The sequence below is a fragment of the Schistocerca nitens genome, chromosome 5 (assembly GCF_023898315.1).
Source record: "Schistocerca nitens isolate TAMUIC-IGC-003100 chromosome 5, iqSchNite1.1, whole genome shotgun sequence".
NCBI classification, from domain to species: domain Eukaryota; kingdom Metazoa; phylum Arthropoda; class Insecta; order Orthoptera; family Acrididae; genus Schistocerca; species Schistocerca nitens.
This window is the reverse complement of record NC_064618.1, coordinates 421,137,820-421,144,860: the sequence shown is the minus strand read 5'-3', so window position 1 is coordinate 421,144,860 and position 7,041 is coordinate 421,137,820. Positions and strand designations below refer to the sequence as shown.

Here is a 7,041-nt window from a genome sequence, read left to right as displayed (position 1 = left end):
GAACCGCACGGCCACCGCGGCCGGCCATGCAGAGTTACTAACCATGAATGAAGGCAGCACTTTTCTCTTACGTAACGACACCTTTGGAGATAGGATCATAGTTTTCAGCGGAAGAGCAGGAAAGAGGCTCTAAAGACTAAAGAAGACTTTTTTATGGATGGGACATTCAAATGCAGTAGCTATCAATTTTCATAAATATATACTATTCCTGCAGGCTTCGTAAGTTTTATTTAAGTAGTACACCAGAATTGACCATAGTTATAGGGCGTGCAAAGTAATATATGCAGTAATCGCAATAACGTAATAACAGCTGGCAAATTGATGACCATTTTAAAAGCATGATGAAGCTTTAAAACGTTCAGACATCTTAATAACCGATGTAGAATAAAATTTCTGTTCAGTATTGCGGATCTTCTGGGGAAACGGCCTTGCCGCAGTGGATACACCGGTTCCCGTGAGATCACCGAAGTTAAGCGCTGTCGGGCGTGGTCGGTACTTGGATAGGTGACCATCCGGGCCGCCATGCGCTGTTGCCATTTTTCGGGGTTACTCAACCTCTTGATGCCAGTTGAGGAGCTACTCGACCGAATAGTAGCGGCTTCGGTCAAGAATACCATCATAACGACCGGGAGAGCGATGTGCTGACCCCACGCCCCTCCTATTCGCATCCTCCACTGAGGATGACACGGCGATCGGATGGTCCCGTCAGGCCACTCGTGGCCTGAAGACGGAGTGCTTTTACTGCGGATCTTCTAAAACGATAGCAGTGACAATATCCTTTTTCAGAATTCGCTCTTTGTGTACATCACTTTCTGTTTCCTTCTCTCTAGTTGTATATGTATTTATCACTTTCATGGATTTCTCGTTGCTTGTCTCGTTTGTCCAATTTTACATACCTGTAGCTGCTTCTGTATTGTTGGAGCAGTGGTTCGTGTAATTCATTAGACAAACCTACTCTCCAAGAACGAAATAATGCTGTTTCACGCGACTTGGCACAGCAGCACTGTCGGCTGAGGAAGAAGAATCGACGCTGAGAGTGAAACGCAAACACATACAGACAAGAACAGAGGCGGGTATGGCCTGAGCATTGACGCGTTGCAGAAATGTTGCTGGCAACACTATTGCGGCCACACTTTGCCGTAAAATAAAGCCTTCGGCTCTCCCACCTGCTGAACGGCGAGTCTACCTGCCGGACGGAGGTCGGACGGAGAGACTAGATAACCTTTCCTTGACCTTTTCTGGGTGTGAATTTCACTGGGTGCGAATTTCAGGACACCGAATTTCACTGGGTGCGAATTACACAGGGTGCAAATTTTAGGATGTGAGCCTCTTCCCCCAGAAAAGTGTCCCCCGAGATGGTGAAAGACGTTGACGGCCTTCGGATAAAATTAGTAATTCACCGACCATAGAAGAAATCGTCGAATGTGCAGCTTAATAATAACAAAAACAATAGTAATACACTATTTAACATGGAAAATTTCGATTACATTCATACTGCATATAAGTTAAACATGTGTGCGACTTGTGCCTGTAAGCTTCAGTGCAGTGCAGTGCAGCGTGGCGAAAGCGTTCACAGTGACATCGCAGCTACAGCCCGCCTAGAAGTGAGCCCTACCGGGTATTCTAGTATCCGTGTGTGACATTATTCACACGCCTTTCGACAGTTTGTACGCCGCATTCGCTGTTCGCACTGCTACCGGCCACAGCAGAGAGTACTGGCTATATGCCCACATTGGAAGGCTTACTAATAATGTTCCACTTCAGAAGTACACTCGAGTATGTTCCGACAACACTTCAGTGAGATTAACCATTTACACTACACACATTATGATGCCATCAGACAGTTCATTACACGTGTATGGCAAAGATGCATTATTAATCATTCATTATGGACCACATAAATGTTGAATATCTTTTTACGTAGTACCTAAATATAGTTATAAATATTACAGGTGTGTTTAACACGTCTTTAGAGCAGTGGTACAGTTCAATTTGTTAATATTAGTGAAGTTCACTAATAGCACCGTTATACGGCTCGATAACGAATGACGATCTCGTATAAATTATCACTGTAGACGAGAGTGTTATGTAGCTATTTCCAGATCCAACACATTTCCATAAACCAAAAATGATTTTAACCGACTGTCAACAGCATCGATATATTCGGACAAATGCACGATCAACACTGTTCTGTATTACTGTACATTTATTCGCTATTTCAATCATGCACCATCTTCACAGCGGAAAAATATCTATTGTAACAATTTCACACGGCATACAGGCTATTTAACCAACAAAGTAAGCGCACTGCTGACTTGAATACGTAAGAAAATTGATGCTTAACGCCATAATACAGGCTTCCCTGAGCAATGGTGCTGTGTATCTACTGCTCTTGCATGTTTTCATGTTTTCGACGTCAGTTTTCACATTGCTAAACTCTACGCATAGTCTTGGGGTAGCGTCTTTGATTAATAAGCAGAACGTCTTTGATGTCAGGTTCGAAACTCACCATCGCTTCAATTCTCATTAATAACTAGCATTGGCGGCCGAAGACCGACGGCATAAAAAGTCACCCTCCCAAGGCCATCTCAAAGAGGGCGGAGGAGCGGACAGGTTCAGGGCATTCTCTTGTGCTTAGGGTGGGAAACTGTCCTTAAAGGCAGAAGAATTGGCAATTATGCACGAGGATACAGAAGGCAATGGAAACCACAGCATTAAAGACTCTTAACGTGTATCCACAGGACACGTGGCCTGTACTTGAAAAAGTGTCACGATGATCATTGCCAAAAGATTCCAGAATAATGACACATTCGGGTCTCTGGGAGCGGACTGCCAAGGGCAAGGTGACCATGAGAAAAAGATTGTACAATCAACGAAAGGGTAATATTGTACGAGTTGGGGCGTGGTAGGGGAGCTAGAAAATCTAAATGTTGATATAGTAGGGGGTCAGTGAAGGGAAATGGAAAGAATACAAGTATTTCTGTTCAGATGAGTATGGGGTAATATCAACAGCAGCAGAAAATGGAATAACGCGAGTAGGATAGTTCATTTACACATGCCGATGGTGCAAGGTGAAGATTAAGAAATAGAGAAAATATATAAGGATATTGAAAGAGTAATACAGTACATAAAGGGAGTGGAATGTAGTTGTAGGAGAAGGAGTAGAAGAAAAGGTTACAGGAGAATATGGGCTTGGGACAAGTAGTGAGGTACGAGAAAGACTAATAGAGTTCTGTAATAAATTTCAGCTAGTAATAACGAGTACTTAATAATCACAAGAGGTGGAGGTGTATTTGAAAAGACCGGGTGATACAGGAAGATTTCAGTTAGATTATTTCATGGTCAGAAAGAGATTCCGAAATCACATAGTCGATAGTGAGGCGTACCCAGGAGCAGACATAGACTTAGCCAAGAAGAATCAGTACGCAAAGAAGGTGGATACAGAAGTACTAAGGAATGATGGGACACGCTTGAAGTTCTCTAAGGTTATAGATAAAGCAGTATGGAATCGCTCAGTAAGAAGCACAGTTGAAGAGGAATGGACATCTCTAAAGAGGGCAATCACAGAAGTTGGATAGAAAAACATAAGTGCAAAGAAGGTAACTGCGGAGAAACCATGGGTAACAGAAGAAAAACTTCATTTGATTGATGAAAGAAGATAGTACAAAAATGTTCAGGGATTCAGGAATACAAGTCACCGAGGAACGTAATAAATAGGAAGTGCAGGGAAGCGAAGACGAAATAGCTGCAGGAAAAATGTGAGGAAATCGAAAAAGAAATGATTCTCGATAGGACAGACTCAGCATATACGAAACTCAAAACAACTTTTGGTCAAATTAAAGGCAAGAGTGGTAACATTAAGAGTGCAACTGGAATTCCACTGTTAAATGCAAAAGAGAGAGTGGACAGGAAGGAACACACTGAAGGCCTCTATGAGGCGGGAGATTCGTCAGATGTGATAGAAGAAGAAAGAGGAGTTGATTTAGACGAGATGCGAGAACCAGTCTTGTAATCAGAATTTAAGAGAGCTTAGGAGGACTTACGATCAAGTAAGTAAGAAGGGTTATTTCATCAGAATTTCTAAAATCATTGGGGAACGGCAACAAAACGACTATTCACGTTGGTGTGGAGAATGTACGAGCCTGGCGACATACCATCTGACTTTCGGAAAAGTGTATCCCAACAATTACGAAGACTGGAAGAGGTGACAAGTTGGAGGATTATCGCATAATCAGCTTAACAGCTCATGCACCCAAGCTGGTGACAAGAATAATATGCGGAAGACTGGAAAAGAAAACTGAGAATTTGCTAGATGACGATCAGTTTATCTTTAGAAGAGGTAGAGGCACCTGAGACGCTGTTCCGACGTTGCTGTTGGTAATGGAAGCAAGACTGGAATAGCGGTAAGCTACAGGGAGAGACTGGCAATATATGGTATGTTCAGGAACCAAGAGGGAATAATAAGAGTGGACGACCAAGAACGAAGCCCTGGGATTGAGAAGGGGGTAAGACGGGGATGTAGTCTTCCCGCCCCACTGTACAGTCTGTACATCGAAGAAGCAATGATGGAAATAAAAGAAAGATTCAGGAGTGAAATTAGAATTCAAGGTGAAAGGATATGAATGACATGATTCGCTGATGACATTATTATCCTGAGTGCAAATGAACAATTACATGATACGCTGAATGGAATGAACGATCTAATAAGTACAGAATAAGGATTGAGAGTAAACCGAAGAAAGACGAAAGTAATGACAAGTAGTATGTATTGAGAACAGCGAGAAACGTAACATCAGAATTGATGGTTACGTAGTAGATGAAGTTAAGGAATTCTGCTACCTAGGCTGCAAAATAACCAATGACGGACGGAGCAAGGAGCACATCAAAAGAAGATAGCACTGGCAAAAAAGGCATTCCCGGCTAAGAGAAATCTAGTAGCATCAAACATAGGCCTCAATCTGAGAAAGAAATTTCTGAGAATGTACGTCTGGAGCACAAAATTGTGTGGTTGTGTAACGTCTAAAGGGACACGATTATAGGACATCTGTCAAAACACCAGGGAATGACTTCCGCGGTACTAGGGGGGGGGGGGGAGGGGTTAGAGGGCAAAAGCTGTAGAGGATGGAATACAACCAGCAATTGAGGACGTAGGTAGCAAGTGCTACTCTGAGATGAAGAGGTTGGTACAGGAGAGGAATTCGTGGTGGACCGAACGAAACCATCAGAAGACTGTTGTCACAAGAAAACCATTTCTAGGACGTTAACTATCATGTGCCTTATGTTTTGAAGACTGCAGTGGCCTATACTTTCGTGGTTAAGTAGCAAGTACTCCATGTGAAGTTGTTACAATAGATATTGTTCCAGGGTGAAGATAGTGCATGACCGAAACCGGTAATAAATAAACCATATTGTCAGGCAGCATAGTGTGTATCATCCATTTCTCCAAGTACATTTCCATAAAGTACGTCCACACTATTCTTCATAGTACAAGGTGACACAAAATAACGGGAATGTTGGAAATGGGTACTGGCAGCCATGGACAGGTGGCAGCACTGCGGGTTTGTGATAGATAGCGAGTAAACAGTCCACCATTTCGGTAATCATGGATGAATGGAACGGACAATAGTGTGCGTTAGCCATAAAATGTTTTATAAAAACAATGATTGTGTGGTAGCGCCGCAGAGGGAGTTTCGACGTTTTTATGATTCACGACTTCATGATGCCGTTCCGTCGAAACACGTGATAAAATGTTGGATTAATAACTCTGAAGGGTCTTGACAAGCCTCGAGAAAAAACTAAATGGACGACCAAGAAGTGTACGTTCACCAGCGAACATTGATGTACGCGAGTCTGTCTTACATAGACCACGGCATTCAGTTCGTAAGCAAGCAGCAGTGGCTGGAATGTCCCGGGAGAGGGTTCCAGAATTCTTCATCTTGATTTAAAATTTCATCTATAGAAACTACAGATGGTGCAACAATTGAAGAACAACGATTACCGGTTACGATTAGGATTCTGTCAACGAATGATAACAAAAATAAACAATGACGATAAATTTCTAAACAAGATCTCCATGAGGCACATTTTCATCTCACAGGTTATGCCAATAAACAGAACTACTATTATTAGGCAAACACAAATCCTAACGACGTTTATGAGCGCCCTTTGCAAGATAGTAAAGTGACAGTATGGTGTGGAGTTTCATCACATGGGATTATCGGAGCGTATTTTTTCGCAAATGAACAGATAAACATAATAACTGTAATGCCGATCGTTACGTGGAGACCTTACGAACTTTCGTTACACCTGCATTGAACAACTTTCCAAACGTTCAAGAAACCTGGTTTCAATAGGACAGAGCGACATCACACACTACACGGCAGTCAATGGCATATGTGCGAGAATTGTTTGCCGACAGCGTGATCTCACGATTCGGTAACATTCCCTGGCCCTCTAGTGCGCGAGATTTATCCATTTGAGATTTTTTTCTGGTGGAGATACCTCAAGAGCAAAGTGTACATGACTCGACCAAGAACCCTGGATGAGTTAAAACAGAGAACTCGGGATGAAATTCACAGTATACAGCAGAGATGTTGCAACGGTCAATGAGGAAACTCAAAAGCAGATTTGACAGATGTATTCGTACAGAAGGACGCCGTCTAAAGGAAGTAATTTTTAAAAAAATGATAAATGCCATCAATGTTTCGGAAATGGAAAAGTTGTAAGGTTTCAATTACTATCAATGCAACTTTTTTCCTTCATCACTTCTAGTGTTTTTGGATTGTCGAAATGTTCCCGTTTTTCGGTGTCACCCTGTATTTAACTACAGAACTACAAATTTCATGTGATTTTAAGCGTTGCGACTTTCCTATCTAGCACTCTCTCACTACAAGGCCAGCCCCCGACTGACTACAGTGGCGTCAGTTCTTTCTGGTATGAAATACAATTTCAAACGACAACGCCTTAGTGCAAATTACTATCACCGATGCGCCACACTAAATGTTCAAATGCTGAGGAGTATTGGACGACAGTATCCTCACA

At 42.4% G+C, this 7,041-nt stretch overlaps 1 pseudogene; it reads left to right on the top strand.

The window, feature by feature from the left end:
- The first annotated feature begins 418 nt into the window (after positions 1-418).
- On the top strand, positions 419-536 carry LOC126261192 (5S ribosomal RNA; annotated as a pseudogene).
- The last annotated feature ends 6,505 nt before the right edge of the window (positions 537-7,041 follow it).